Source organism: Panthera onca, chromosome E1, assembly GCF_046562875.1.
Source record: "Panthera onca isolate mPanOnc1 chromosome E1, mPanOnc1 haplotype 2, whole genome shotgun sequence".
Lineage (NCBI taxonomy): Eukaryota > Metazoa > Chordata > Mammalia > Carnivora > Felidae > Panthera > Panthera onca.
This window is the reverse complement of record NC_138352.1, coordinates 15,560,673-15,576,061: the sequence shown is the minus strand read 5'-3', so window position 1 is coordinate 15,576,061 and position 15,389 is coordinate 15,560,673. Positions and strand designations below refer to the sequence as shown.

General features: G+C 56.5%; 1 protein-coding gene across 5 annotated transcripts in view; it reads left to right on the top strand.

Annotated features, from left to right (window-relative positions):
- Window positions 1-4,799: 4,799 nt before the first annotated feature.
- The window catches only part of CCDC57 (coiled-coil domain containing 57), a 102,358-nt gene continuing 91,768 nt past the window's right edge, over window positions 4,800-15,389 (top strand). For 2 of the 5 annotated variants that reach the window (XM_078437981.2, XM_078437982.2), the window contains exons 1-2: window positions 4,800-5,057; window positions 14,995-15,220. The gene's annotated coding sequence lies outside the window, so the exon portion shown is untranslated. The remainder of the gene's footprint in view (window positions 5,058-14,994; window positions 15,221-15,389) is intronic. The other 3 variants (XM_078437979.2, XM_078437978.2, XM_078437980.2) reach the window with 3 other exon arrangements.

Here is a 15,389-nt window from a genome sequence, read left to right as displayed (position 1 = left end):
GCACATGGAGATGCCAGTCTCAGCCTTCTGCAGGCCGGAGTAGAGGGCAGGGGGATGGCAGCCAGGCCTTGGCCAGGGGCTGAGCCAGCAGGCCCAGGCTGTGTGCCAAGCGTGAGCGTCCCTCTAGCCCGTGGGGAAGGCAAGGCCTTGCTCAACCTTCCTGCTCTGACCGCAGTCCCCCCTCCCTGGTGACTCAGCACTGAGAGCTCAGCGGAACCCCCTGCTGGCCTTGGAGGGAGGGTGGGATGCGTCCGGGGACCTGACAGCTGGTGCCCGGTCCCATGCCACACGCAGGGACGCCAGCTCTTGGGTGGGTTCCCACTGGGCATGCGGGGCCAGGTCCTGTCCCAGCCATGCATGGGCCACACAAGCCCCCTGGCTTCTCTCACATCCAACCCCAGAGAGGTGAACCCCTCTCCAGGGATTAGCAGTGTGAACCTGCCAGTCCTGTGGGGCTCCCCCAGCCCCTGGGAGTCATCTCACAGGCTGCTGTCCGTGTCGTGGGCAGGATGGCAAAGGAGGGTGGATGCCGACCCCATGGTCCAGATGGCCTGGGGGGCACGGCTCTCTTGGTGCCCACCCACGGGGCAGCTTGCCTCTTTCTCTCCGGCCTCAGGGGGAACTTCCAACAGCTCTGTGTCCGCCTCTGGGCTTTGACCTCTGGGAAACAGCTACCTCGAGCCCTCTGGTCCCTTCATCCCTCCAGGAGCACCGTCCTCACCACCGGAGTCCCTTCCTGGTGGTGGGGCTGTGAGCCCACCGGGTTCACAGGGCACCCCTTGTTCTTGGGGGCGGGGCACATGCTGGGGGTTGAAGGACATCTCCGACCAAACCTCCCCGCTGGGTCCCCTTTTCCCCAGGACCCCACCGGGGAGTGGCCCAGCCTTTCCCACCCCCAGGCCCGTGAGCAAATGGAGAAGTTGCCGCGGGTCCCACGCGGGGTGGGGGTGAAGTGTGGGTATTTCCCAAGCCTAGAGGGAAGGGACTTGCTCAAGACCGTGCAGGTTTGTGCCCGCACCGACCCCACCCCCGATTCCTGTGCGTTTGGGAGCCCATGGGAGTCCTGCAAGAGATGTCCCCCAGTGAGCTCAGCTCCAAGCACTGTGAGCTCCAGGGCCAAAACTGGAGGAAGGACCTGGAGTCCTGGCCCTCCTTGGGCAGCCCCTGGTGCTTTCTGCCTCCCCGTGGGGCCCTGTCCTGGGAAGGAGTATAGCTTCCAGGCCAGGCTGCCCACCCAGGGGCCACTCTGGCCACCAAGTGTGGGTGCTCCGGGATCCTGGAGCCACAGCGCAAACCTGGCCCTTTTGAGCAGTGGTCCCTCCTGGCTTACGACACCCTACGATGGAGTCAGCCTGGCTCCCAGTGTTGAGATCCGCTCTGGGCTCAGGCTCTGGGGGCACGTTGGAAGCAGGACAGCCCCTCTGGCCTCAGTTTCCTCATCTGTAAAGTGGGGAGAGTGCTGGAGCCACCCAAATGGTGGCTGTGAGGGCTCCATGCAATATGGGGGGCCATTCCACATGACACACCAGGAAGCAGGGCCCCTCGGAGCCTCTCACTGGCCCCTCAGTGACCTCGAATGTTGTTATTACCCCACAAACAATTACTGAGCTGCAGCGTGTGTTCTGGGTGCAGGAACAGTCCAATCTTGGCTGTGCTACTTGCTACGGGGCTGTCCAGGCCCCTTCAACCGCCCCTGCCCTGTTTCCATATCTGATGGGGTGACCACAGGCTGGCTGGTGGGGGAGCCGGCACTGGGGGGCTGTCAGCCAGTGTAGCCCCAGGGGAACAGTCTGAACAGTCTGTAGTGGGTTGAATGGTGGCCCCAAAGGGACAGGCTCCAGTCCTAGCCGCCAGCTCTTAGAGATGCAACCTTACTTGGAAATAGGGTCTGTGTGGATGTAACCAGTGCAGACGAGGTCACGCTGGAACAGGGTGGGCCCTAATCCAATATGACCGGCCTCCTTATAAAAAGAACACCACGTGGAAGACAGAGTCGCAGGGAGAGGGCCACGCGCCGACAGAGGCAGAGATGGGAGTGACGTGGCCCCAAACCAAGGGACACCAAGGTTCTCTGGTAAACACTAGAAGCTGGAGGAGGGAGGAAGGAGTCTATCTAGGACCTTCAGGAGGAGCAAAGCCCTTTAGCCACCTTGATTTTGGACCTGTGGCCTCCAAAACCATTGTCCTAGCCCTCCCCCCCCCCCCCCCCTCCAGTTTGCGGTCATCTGTTACAGCAGCCCCAGGACACTGACACGCAGTCAGCCATTAGGCCGCAATGGCACTGGGAAATTGTGGGGTCTGGCCTGACCGGTGGGGAGCCCTGGGGGAGTGAGGTGTGGAGCAGCGGGGGACCAGAGATAAGGCTGCAGAGGGGTCGGGCTACTTGGGTTGCTGTGTGCTGATGCCTCAATGGGCCTTGGAGACTGGGGGACAGAGGAATCTGGGGAGGTGGTCACTAGATGCTGATTAGGTGAGTGAGGGGATGAGTGAGGGGCCCGAGCTGAGGGTGGGCACTGCTGAGAGGGGCACCGGCCTGACTCTGGTGGCCAGGATGGCCCTTCGTCTCCCCACAGGCATCTACTGGGCTACTGGGCGAGGGGCACGGATCAGGAGCACTGGGGAGGCTGTGGCACAGACTGGGAGACAAGGTCACAGACTTCAGAGGGGCCGTGGGGGCTGGCCACATGTGAGGAGGCCCCTGGAAGGGTAGGAAGTGCCTGGGCCCTCGGGAGGGCCCACTCCAGCCTTCACCATCTTATTGGCTGTGTGACATGTGAGGGGGGGTGAGTACCGCACCTCTCTGGGCTGGGGACCCCAGAAGCCTTACGTGGGGATCCAGGGAGAGGATCAGGAGTTCTGATACTGGGATACTGGAGGAGGGGCCAGGAGGTGCACGTCCCATAAAAGGGCAGTAGGAACTGGCCCTTCCCATGAGAAGCAAGGCCATGCTGTGCCTTGGGGGTAACACGAGGGTCAGGCTTAGGGTCAGCATTGGCGTGATCATGGGGTCAGGGTTGGCACTGGGGTTAGCGTAGGGTCAGAGTGAGGTTGGTAAGGTTAGTATAGGGTTGGGGTTGGGGTTAGTGTTGGGGTTATTGTAGAGTCAGGTTGGGGGCCTAGGATGGGGAGGCAGGGAGCTCATGTTGTTAGGTCCCAGACATACCCTGGGGCCCCTTCCCTGGGGCTGAGCCGGGACCTGCGTGGTTCAGTGTTATTTCCGACCCTCTAAGCAATGGGGAAGGGAGGACATTCTCGCCGCTTTATGGAGAACAAACCGAGTCCTAAAAAGATGTAAGATAGGAATGGACCAGGATTTGAACGCTGGCTGTGTCCTGTGACAGCAGGTTACCCTGGTATGGAGGCAGCAAGGGTGCCCAAGGCCTGTGGAATGAAGATTAAAGTTTTGGAGACCACCTACAGCCGCTCCAAGTGAGCACGGCTATTTTCACTTGGTTTCTGTGCAATGACAGGTTCACAGCTTCCATTTTTCATGAGGCTTGAATTATTTTTTTATTTTTATTTTTTAAATGTTTATTTATTTTTGACAGAGACAGAGACAGAATGCGAGTGGGTTAGGGGCAGAGAGAGAGGGAGACACAGAGGCAGAAGCAGGCTCCAGGCTCTGAGCTGTCAGCACAGAGCCCGATGCGGGGCTTGAACCCACGAACTGTGAGATCATGACCTGAGCCGAAGTCGGACGCTCAACCGACTGAGCCACCCAGGCGCCCCAAGGCTTGAATTATTGATCTGCTTCTGATATTTAATAACTCCTAGACCTCCCTCCAGAAGCTGAGCCTTTCTTACCATTAACTGGCTTGAGATCTTTGTCCGTCACTGGCAGGGCCCTCTTGGGGACTGGCCCTGGGCAGCCAGCAAGCCATCCAGGTGGAGAAAACACAGACAGGAGGGCTGGGACCGAGGGTGGCAGAGACTGTCCCCTGGGCCCACTTATTGGGCCGGTTGGGTCCTCAGGCCCCATGGACCCTCAGATGCCCGTGGAAGCTGTCCCTGAGCAACCTGCAGGGGCTTTGGCAGGAAGGCTTGCTGTGGCCTCTGTGAGGCAGGCTGTGGTTTCGTTTCGTTTTGTTTTGAACTTACAATTGAACACAAAAACAAAAGTGCATAGGTTGTGAGCACACACGAGCTGGTGAGTTCTCACAAACAAAATAGCGTGTGGGTGCCTGGGTGGCTCAGTGAGTTAAGCGTCCAACTTTTGATCCCAGCTCAGGGCATGATTTCACGGTTGGGGAGTTCGAGTCCCACTTCGGTCTGGTCTGCTAGACGATAGTGATAGTGCAGTGCTGCGGAACATGCTTGGGATTTTGTCTCCCTCCCTGCCCTTCCATCGCTCCCCCGCGCCAGCGCGCGCTCCCTCTCTCAAAATAAATACCTTAAAAAAAAATAATTTTAATAAACAACAACAACACAGGGAGCAACAGCACTGGAAACAGAAGGGCAACCCAACCCCACAAAGCTTGCTGGGGCAGCCCCACCCGCCGTCCTCAAGTCTGCGGCTTTCCTGCGGGATTGGGAGGGGGAGGGGGGAGTCGTGCGTCCCCAAGTCCCCGGTCCCCTGGACAACCCGGGCCCCCTCCCCTGCAGCTCTGGGCCCTCCCCCACGCCCTCCTCGTGCAGCCCCGGCCCCCTCTCCTTCTCCAGTACAGTCTCGCCCCGGTCTGAGCAGCTCCCAGCCCGGGCCTTTGGAGGCAGCCAGTAGCTCGCGCCCTGCCTCCCCTGGGCCCAGCTGGGGAGCCTCAGCCCCTCCGGCCTCCCCCAACCCTCGCCATCGGCCCCGCCCTCCCGGCGAAGTCGGCGGATCCCCTCCGGGAGTCAGGTGGGCGGGAGGTCCCATCGGCGCCTGCGCGTGGGGCGGGCGAAAAGAGCCCGGAACCCTGCTTCCTGCCTCGCGTTTCCCGCCGGTGGGGCCGGAGCGCTGCAGTGGGCGCGCCCGCACCGCGGCCGTCGGACTCGGGTCACTATGGCAACGCGGCGGGGCCGGAGGCTGCGGCGGACGGTCGTTCCGGGTGAGCCGCGGACTTGGGCGCCTCGCGTGGGAGGTGCGCTCGTTGCCGCTTTTCGGGTCACCTTTAACGGGTCTGGTTGGAAGCCCCCGAGATTTGGTGGTCCTGGCGGACCCGGGCCGCGGGGCCCCGCACTCTGGGCCGGGGCGGGGGCAGGTGCGCGGGGTGCTGGGCTCGGCCGGGCGCCCCGGGGGTGGGAGTGGGGGGCAGGTCCGCGGGGTCCCGCGCCCCGAGCCGTGCGGTTCCCCCGCAGACCCGCCGCGCCTCGCGGGTTTCGGGCCCTTCGGGTCCCCACAGCGACCCCGGGTGGGCCGTGCAGGTGGGGACGCCGCAGCCCTGCGCCAGCCGTGCGGCGGGTGAGGATGGGCTCAAACCAGGCCGCCTGGCCCAGAGATTTCCCGCCCACCCCCCACCCCCCGCCATTATTTGAGACTTACACAAAAGTTGCACAAGCAGTACAAAGACTATCCCGCACAGATTTTTTTTTTTTTTTTTTGCAGAGATTCCCCCAAATGTTACGTCTCCTCTTGCGGGCAGGTCGGGGCAGGTCTCGTGGCGCACCCAGGGAATTAGCAGCGCTCCTCCAGAAGCAGGGTTCCTGCAGACTCCGCACATACGGCTCCATGACTTTACTCTCGAGGATTCCGGTCCTTACTCTTCTGCAGTCTGGAGCGATCCCTGAGTCTTCCTGTCACTTTTTAGGAGCCACCTGTTTTGTGGAATGCTCCTTGATTTGGGTTTGTCTTAGGTTTCCTCGTGATTAATTACAAGGTGCATTTTTTAATTTTACTTTTATTTTTAAAGTTTATTTATTTTGAGAGAGATGGAGAGCAGGGGAGGGGCAGAGAGAGAGAGAGAGAGAATGAGAATTTCAAGCAGGCTCCAGGCTCCGAGCTGTCAGCACAGCGCCCGATTTTTAAGTAATCGCTGCACCCAGCAAGGAGCTCGAACTGACCCCCCACCCCCTGAGATCAAGAGTCACAGTTCTTCCGACTGAGCCAGCAACGTGCTCCGGGTTGTGCATTTGTTGTAAGAAAGCCTCAACAGGGAAGGTGTGCACTTCCGGTGCGTCTTATCAGGAGGCAGGTGATGCTGCTCTGTCCATTAGTGGTGGCACTTTGGTTAAGTGGCTTAGGTGGTGTCTCCTTTATAAAGTTACTATTTTTTCGTTTGTAAGTAATAAACACCTTGTGGGGAGGTAATTTGAGGCTATATAAATAACTTGTTTCTAACCATACTTTCTACCATTACAAACGGGTGTTTTCTGAAACTATTATTAATCATATTTACCAAATGAAGATTTTTTTTTATTTCCATTATTCTTTCTATATATTAAAGTAGGCTCCACACCTGGCGTGGGGCTTGAACTCACAATCCTGAGATCGAGAGTCGCAGGCTGTACTGACTGAGCCAGCCAGGTGCCCCAAGAACCTTCCCTTCTCGCCATTTTTCTTTGCATTTATGTTGGTATACATGTTTTTACTTTGTGTCTCCCCCCCCCCCCCCCCCCACCACCACCATTGGTTATAATCCTCTGCTATAATTTATTTTGTTGCTGATTTTCCAGATTTGAGCTTTAGGAGGCTTTTCAGGTTGGCTTCCGTGTCCTTTCAGCATGTCCCCCAACATTTTTGAGCCCTTATTTTCTGGCACCACCAGATGTACCAGGCTCATGTTGTGTTTCCTTGACCTGGCCTGAGTCAGTCATTTCTCTAAGGAGCCCTGCTTCCTTTTAGTTCCTTCCTTCTTCTCTTCTTTCTTTCTTTTTTTCTTTTCTTTTCTTTCTTAAGATATTTTATTATTTTCAAGTCAGCTCTACATCCAACCTGGGGCTCGAACCTATAACCCCAAGATCAAGAGTTGCAAGCTCCACTGAGTGAGCCAGCCAGGCGCCCCCCCCTTTTAGTGTCCAAGGAGGTGTTTAGAAACCAAGATCAGGTTGTAGGTATGCTTTATCGCTACTGGAGGGTCGTTGCCTTTTGGGTTTCTCAGTGGGTGGAGCTAGGAAACCTATATTTATTCACACCAGACACATCTGTATCTATTTCTGAGTGTATATATCTGTGTGTATATTAAAGGCTGTGAGTTTATATTGATATCTCCAATTCCAATTAATTATCCCAAGGTTCATTCTACATTTCTTTTCCTCTCTAAACCTGGATCCTATTGTCCTCAATGTATTTACTTATCTGCTCAATCCTAGACCACATAAGAAGTAATTTCAGAATTTCTAGTCCATATTTCTGTTAAAAACAAACCTATTAGAGGATGATATTTGCATACAGTTGTTTTGTTTTTATCCTTACAATATATAAAGTTTTTTATGAAGTTATTTTAGTGTATTTTTTAAAATTTTTAAATATTTTTTCAATTTATTTTTGGGAGAGAGAGAGACAGAGTGTGAGTGGGGGACGGGCAGAAATAATTTGAAGTAGGCTCCAGGCTCTGAGCTATCAGCATAGAGCCTGATGTGGGACTCGAACTCACGAACCTCGAGGTCATGACCTGAACCGAAGTCAGGCGCTTAACCCACTGAGCCACTCAGGAACCCCAGGGCATTTTTTTTTTCTAATTTTTTTTTAATGTTTATTTTTGAGAGACAGAGACAGAGTGCAAGTGGGGGAGGGGCAGAGAGGGAGACACAGAATCCGAAGTAAGCTCCAGGCCCTGAGCTGTCAGCACAGAGCCCAAGGTGGGGCTTGAACTCCCGGACCGTGGGATCATGACCTGAGCTGAAGCTGGATGCTTAACCAACTGAGCCACTCAGGTGCCCTGTTTTTTTTTGTTTTTTTTTTTTTTATGTTTTATTTGAGAGAGTGTACATGTACATGAGCAGAGGGAGGGGTAGCGAGAGAGGGAGAGAGAATCCCATGCTGGCTCCGCACTGTCAGCGTGGAGCCCAACACGGAGCTCTGTCTCACAAACCGTGAGATCACGACCTGAGCCGAACTCGAGTCAGTTGCCTAACTGACTGAGCCACCTGGGCGCCCCGTGTTTTTTGTTTTGTATCGTTTGCATTTATATTAATCGTTTGTGATGAGGTTAGATTCAGTTGTTTCTGTTTGTATTTCATTATGGTTTTTTTTTAATGTTTATTTATTTTTGAGACAGACACAGAGTGTGAGTAGGAGACGGACACAGAGAATCTGAAGCAAGCTCCAGGCTCTGACCTGTCAGCACAGAGCCTGACACGGGGCTCGAACCCAGGAACTGTGGGATCATGACCTGAGCCGAACTCTGACGCCCAAGTGACTGAGCCACCCAGGTGCCCCTGTATTTCATTATGATTTTAAGCTTTGGTATGTAAACCATGTGATTCTCAAAGTCAGCAGCTCTTGGGGCACCTGGCTGGCTCCATTGGTGGAGGCAAATGGCTCTTGATCTCAGGGTTGTGAGTTCAAGCCCCATGTTGGGTGTAGATTACTTAAATAAATAAAGAAAAAAAGTCAGCAGCTCTTAGCTAGAAGATGATTCGGTTTCCCTTTACTTTATTATTTTATTTTTCATTTACTCGATGTTTGTTTTTGTTTGTTTTGGCACAGGGATTTGGCAGGCATAAATTCACATAGAAGAGTGCCACATACCCCTCACTCCCCACAAGGGCCACTGGTGGAATTCAGACCTACCCGTGGCTCATCTGTCCTGTTTCAGAGTTTACAAATGGTTGTGGGTGCTGTTTGGCAGTCAGTGAAGGATGGGAAAACAGACTCGTGGTCACAGAGGTGTGATTTTCGTCCATCCCGTAGATATCCTTGAAGATTGCGGGTGCTGAGTGTAGCTCAGGTGGCCCATTCTCGGGGGGCTGGCGTTGAGCCCCCGTATTGCGTGTAGAACAGATGAGCCATCATCTCTGGACTTGCCTTCGAGCACCACAAAAGGTGGTTTGTAAATTAAGCTCGCTAAGTGTACTTGCAACAAGATGGCATTGTTTGATGAGGTAGGTCTGAGTTCTTCTGCGTTAGGGACTTCTCTTGCTCGTAGCCGAGTCCAAAGCCGAATGCATCCATCCCGAGCCACAGTCCTTTAGGGGAAGGAGGTAGAGAGAAACCCCCGCTTTGGATGGCTCTCTGCTCGGCCAGTGTGCGTGAACAGCCTGTTCCTAAGCGTCTGGTGACCGACTTTTAGCCTTTACAAATGGCCCCTTTGTGTAAATTGTAGAGTCTGTAACTGCTTGTGTTTTAATGAGGTTACACAATGCTTTTCCAATTAGTAATTATCAAATGTTTATTATAAAAGGAATTGCTTCAAAGTTTTGGTCAGCCGCAGAGGGCGATTAATTCTAATTAATCCTAATCCGGTGTGTGGATTGGGTAACCCCCCTGGTTTATCTCCGACGTGTTCTACTCTATCTGGCGGTCTAGGTGAGGGGGAGGGTCTTTGTGGATCAGGAGCATCTTGTCACACTCCTTCCCTGTTCATCCCGCATCTAGTCACTGTCGGGGAGGTGGGGACACCCCCAGGGCAAGGGGAGCCCCCTGCAGAGCCCACTGCGCTTGGAAAGCCCTTTATCTGCCTGCTGCCTCTTTGTGGTTCATTGGGACTCACCCTCTGTCTTGAACTCCTTCCTCTTAACCGGGGGGCCGGCTGTCAAGCAGACTTGGCACGGACCCCACCTGCAGCTCGGGCGGTCTTTGGCTGTGTCCTAGTTTGTGAGGAGCTGAGGATCTCACTGGAAGCCTCTCCCCCCCTGTGCTGAGTGTGGAAGGCCAGACCCCGGGTGTCGCCCCCCGGCCTCCGACCCGGCTGGCCCGTGTGGTCGGGGTCGCCCGCGGCAGAGCACTGGTGGGGCTCCGGCAAGCGAGTCCCAAACTGGTCCACGCTCCTCGCAGCCCTGTCTTAACACCGGGGCGCATTCAGAGGAACTGATGACTGAGGTCGACTTCCAGATGGGGCTTGTGTCTGTGTGGGACCAACAGGTTTTCTGTGGGTGGGAAACGAGGGCTTTCGCGAGGGGTTGTTTCCATCTTCCTAACACCCGGGGGTCTGCAGGTACTTTTGTACGACATCTGCCTGAGACCAACGGGTTGGAAAGCTTCGAGTCTTACACATGAGAAGATCGAAGCGATGACGTGACCTGGCGCGTCCCTGCGCCACCCCCGGCTGACCCCACAGGCCCTCCTAGAACACCGTGGATGCCGCAAGCAAAGCCACCTTAACTGTGGGCCTCTCCCTTCTGTGGAGATTTCTTTCTGCCGTTTCCCCAGAAGTTACATGTGGTTCCCCCTGAAAACTGGGTGCTTGTCGGGGACATCTGCTGGCTGACGGGCAGATTGCGTCCACACTCTGAAGCTGTGATGTTTAAAGCCCATTAATGTCAGCCTCGGGGCTATTAGGGTTAGGGTTTCACAGGGCGGCAGGGCGCAGGCTGTCCTGTGATGGGGTAAGGAGGAAAGGGGCACCCGGACCGGTCAGGTTGCTTGTGGGTCCTGAGTGCCATAGAATCTGGCATGCACGGTAGAAGCTGGTCTCTCTAGGGAGGGAGCTGCGGTGGGCAGCAAGGGCCAGGCCCTGTCCCCTCATTCTTCGTTTACTATGCCGAACAAGTTGAACTTTACCTTGCAGGTGGCCAGAGCCACGGGCGTGGTATCATGTGGTCAGCTGTCTGTCTCACAAGAGTAACTCCTGTGGGTGGCTGTGCAACCAGTGCATTTAAGAGGCAGACCTGGTGGCGGGGCCCGTGACACAGGACAGGGCGCTGAGGAGCAGTCTCCAGAAGCAGGGAGGCCTGTTGACCTCGCAGACCGTGGTGTGTTATCTGTGAAGGACCATAGTGGTGACTCATGGGCGCTTGGGGAGACAGTCTGAGTCATCACGGTAGCAGGGGCGTTGTTTACTGGTGTGTGTTTGCTTGAATCCTGATCCTGTCCCTGTGAGTGGGCGCAGTCATGTGGGTGGCCTATGTGTCGGTTTTTGTTGTCAAGACTGTCAAGACTCCAGAGCTCCTGGGCCCCACACTGGCCCCTCGCTCATACAGCTCCCCTGCTAGTTGGGGTGTGTGTGTGTGTGTGTGTGTGTGTGTGTGTGTGTGTGTATGTGTGTGTGTGTGTTGGGTGTTGGGTGTTTTGCGCAGCCAGTAGATAGACAGCGTGGACGAACCCCTAACCGTGGAGGTCGCCAGTTCCACACCAGGGCTCTCCCTGGGCTTTGTGGCCGGCCTGCCATAACCCCGGTTTCCCCGTGGTCCTGGGAGCCCTCTAGCCAGCACAGGGACCGTGACCTGGCCGGGACGTGCAAGCCTCATAGAGGCCACGCAGAACCCCTTCCTGCTCTTCCCTCGTGGGCTTCCCTGGCCTCTGTGCAGAGTCGCCCCGTGTCCTCAGCCGCTCTCATCTTGCCCCAGGCTGACAGACAGACCATCGGTGCAGTGGCCTTACTGTCTGTCCTACTGTAAAACAGTCCCTGGCACCTACTGAGTGCTAAACAGATACTTTTTAAATGAGTAAATGGATGAATTTAGGAAAGGGAACTGTGTCTGGTGGAATTTTATATTAGCAGCCTCAGTTTTTCGGGTTACACAGTTGTAGCACCTAAAATATAATCGGAGGGGTTGGCTCCTGAATGAAATGAACCGTTGTCGTCACCTTCTGTGTGCTGGGGCTTGGGGCTCAGAACCCGGTCTGAGGTGCCCTCTGCACATCCTAGCTGTCTGCTTGGGGAAGGTGCTTGGCCACTGACTGAACTTGAAGCCAGTAGCTTCCTTTATTACTGAATGAAACACTTTTAAAAGTGAGTCTATAGTTTTTCTGTGATTCATTTATACATCCATTAACACATCTGAAGGGTGAGGGCTAGTGATCGGAGCGTGGGGTGCTTGGGTGTTCGGGATTGAGAGAAACCGTGACCAGGGCGGCCAGGGCAGGCCAGGTGCTTCAGCAGACAGGGGGCCGTTCCCTGTGGTGGAGCCACCTGGGGGTCTGACCCCACCCGGCACTTGGCAGCAGGTGCTGGGCTCCAGGGCCTGACGCGTCCCAGCCCTGAGAGAACAGGACTGTGTGGAACGGGAAGCCCTGGGCAGTTAGCCTTTTTCCTTCCACTCACAGGATCCCTTTGGCACCCCTGAGCGAGTGGAGCAGAGGGGCCAGTCCAGGGGTCTTGCAGCGAGAGCCCTGCATGGTGGCCAAGGTGCGTGGGGAGGAGAGGAAGCGGGAAGTCAAGGCTAATCCCACGTGTTCAGCTTGGGCAGCTGGATAGAGGGGTGCCTTGGAAGGAGCCAAGGAAACTGGGGGGCAGGAGCCTGGGGTGGCGCTCGGGTGGCAGGCAGGTGCTGGATGGGTGTGTCGCAGCCGAGGGCAGGCTGAAGCCGGCTTACTGGGCGAGGCCCGGAGGCCAGCAGGAATGGGGCTGCGGAGGGGAGCCGCCCTGCTCCAGACCCTGCAGGGCGGAGACCTCGGCTGCCCCTGGCGATCATGCCCCTGCCTCCCAGGCCTCCCTTCCGCTCCAGGAGCTCGGCCTGCGTGCGTGCGGGGCCTTTTCCTCCACCAAGCATCCTCTGCGGTTGAACTTGGTTCCGAGTGACTGCCTGGGGTTAGCACGGACCCCGCAGGTTAGGTTCAGGGCTCCGTCCCTCAAGACCGACCCCGCCCGGACGCCTCTACATCAGAAGACCCCTCGACGACCCCTCTTCGGGTTCAGCTTGCTAGAGCAGCTCACAGAGCTCAGGAACGTTCTTTGTAGCTCCCCAGCATATTCTAAAGGGTATGACTCAGGGACAGCCAGATGGAACGGGTGCGACGGGTGAAGTGTCCGGGAGGCAGACCTTCCAGGCCGTCTCAGGGCACCTCTGTGTGCTCCCCGACCCCTTCGCCGAGGGTTTCTGTGGAGGTCGTCACACAGGCGTGACTGATTGAGCCGTGGGCCATGGGTGATGGGTCGGCCTCCAGCCCCTGTCCTCCCGCTGGAGGGGAAGTTGGGGGGTGGGAGGGAAAGTCCCAGCCCCGTAGCCCCCAGGTTGGCTCCCCCGGCAGCCGGCTCCAGAGTCCCCTCCTAAGCCCAGGGGCGGAGAAACAGAAGATGCCCTTTCACCTGGGATCGTTTCAGGACCTGGGCACAAAAACTAAGCTAACAGCAGCTGCCCCCGTAGCTCCCGGCGCTCGGCGTGGTGAGGGTCTTCGGAGGAGTGTGCCGGGAACCGCGAATGAAGCCAACACGTATTCCTTACTACGTGGCGTATCGCTGGGCCCCGCCGTCTCCACAGCCCTGTGCGGGCCCTCCGGACTCAGCTGCTCCTCTCTCTTGCAGAGTCGCCCCAAGACTGGCTGGGCTGGGACTGGGCCCTGAGGGTTAGGGGCTACGAGGGCCTGTCACACGATGCCGAGAACAGCGTCCCCTCCACAGAGCAGGCCAGACCCAGCCTGCGCCGTCCGTGCTCTGAGCCGAGGGGTTGGCGCGGAGCCTGTGTCCCACGGAGCCCTCGACGCCCGCTGCCCTCTGTGGGAGGGGCTGGCCAGCGCCGTCCTGCACGTCTCACTGCTCTTGTAGGAGGACCTTCGTAAGGGAGTCATTCAGGTCTGGTGTCGGTGCCGAGAAGATACTGGCTTCGCCTGGGAAATCGCCTTGCTTTCTCCTTACCAGACTTGTGGGCCCTGTGCTCGAGCCTGTTCTTGGTACTTTGTCCTCCGTCGTCTGAGACGCGCTGGTTGCGTGGCCTCTGTTGCCCGATTTTGATGGTTATCACGTTTTCCCCTCTCCCTTTCTGTGTCCTAAGCACTGTTCTGTGAGCTCAGCTGACCTGTGCTCAAAACCTGGTCGAGTGTCTCCACTGTTGGCTGGGGTGGCTGAGCACATAGCACCCATTTCCTGTGAAAGGCACGTTATTTCTGGGGTCCTGACAGTATTTGGGGATTTTCCAATACCGGCCAGGACCGTTTTGACAGTTTCTCTTTTACTGTTTCTTTCCTTCCTTCCTTCCTTCCTTCCTTCCTTCCTTCCTTCCTTCTTCCCACTTGTAGCCAGAATTACTGTCAAACTCCACTCACTGGGCCAGAGACCCGTGCGGTGGTAGCAGCAGACGTGCCCTTCAGGCAGCGTGCTACCAATGCTTGTGAATTTATTGGCTTTTTTTTTCATTCTATTACCAAAATGTTATAGTAACAGATTGGGTTACATGGATAATTTTTTGTTGGTGGTTTTTGTTCTTAGTAACTTCAGGAGTGAAGTGAACTTCGTGCCCCCCAAAAGTAGCATTGCTGATTTAGCGTTGCTGACCAGAGAGCGGTAGCTTGCTTAAGAATTCTAGAGTTACCGTAAAGAAAACAAAAAGCAGTAAGTAGCCCCTTCAGTTCTCCTGTTTCTGAGTTTGTCGGTGTTGCCTATATGCTGACCAGGGTCGACCGGTGTTGATGCCGTGGGGACCGCTTCAGGCGTGGCTGCATTGTAACCTCTGTGACCCCCTTTCCGAGTGTCACCTCAGGCCTCTGAAGTCCCGCCCACTGTCCCTCTCCCCCAGTCCGACTGAGCCACCCAGGCACCCCCGTTTTAGATTCTTTGGGATGACAGTGGTACTCCAATGTCACTTCTGGATGCCTGCCTGGAATGCTCCCGGCCCTTCTGGAAAGGTGTTGTCAGAGAAGGGCTGCTGTCTGTCCCCAGGGTGACAGTGGCCCTTGGGCCCAGCCTGCCTACCCTCTGGGCTCGCTGTGAGGCCTCCGGCCTGTTCCTGTAGGTCGAGGCCCGGAGCACCACGTGGTTTTACGCGTGGGGATCCACCCCTTCTCTGCCAGGTGATGCGCCCTCAGCGGTCTGTGTGGCCTCGGGCTCACCTGGTGAGGGGCAGCCCTTGCCCACACCTCCCACGCAGCCCCGCGGCCCGTCCTTGGCAGAGACGGAGGAGCGAGAGGTCTTAGACGCTTAGAGTAGTTTGACGAAGGAGCTTTATGCTGTGGACTCTGAATGTTAAAGACTCGGACTTGTGTGTTATATGCCTTTGTTTTTTCATCTTCTTTTCCTCCGGCGCTTTATTTTTATTGTGTTTCAGAGAAGCGCCATTCCGCGACGGATTGGAGATAAGAGAGCAGAGGAAGCTGCTCGAGTGCGGCGGGGGGAGCGCCCCCCGAGCGGAGCCGTGTGCGCGACGGGCGGGCCGCTGGCTCTCGGAAGCTTCTGGGCTCCAGTCCTCGCTCAGCTCCCTCGCTGCCTCGTTTTCTCATCTGCAAAGTGGGAGAGCGCTTCGCGAGCCTGTCCAAAGGACCTGGCTCTCGTCGGTGAGCGGCCGGTCCCCGTCTTCCCTTCCTCGGTGGTCCTAGACGTCCTGCCCCGCTCCCTCTGCTGCGGGGTGAGGATAGGGTAGAAAGGGCCCTTCGGAAGGTACGTGTGACCGACCGCACAGCTGCTCACTGGCCCCGAGCGTCCTCCCGCTCGGCGACAGCGGTG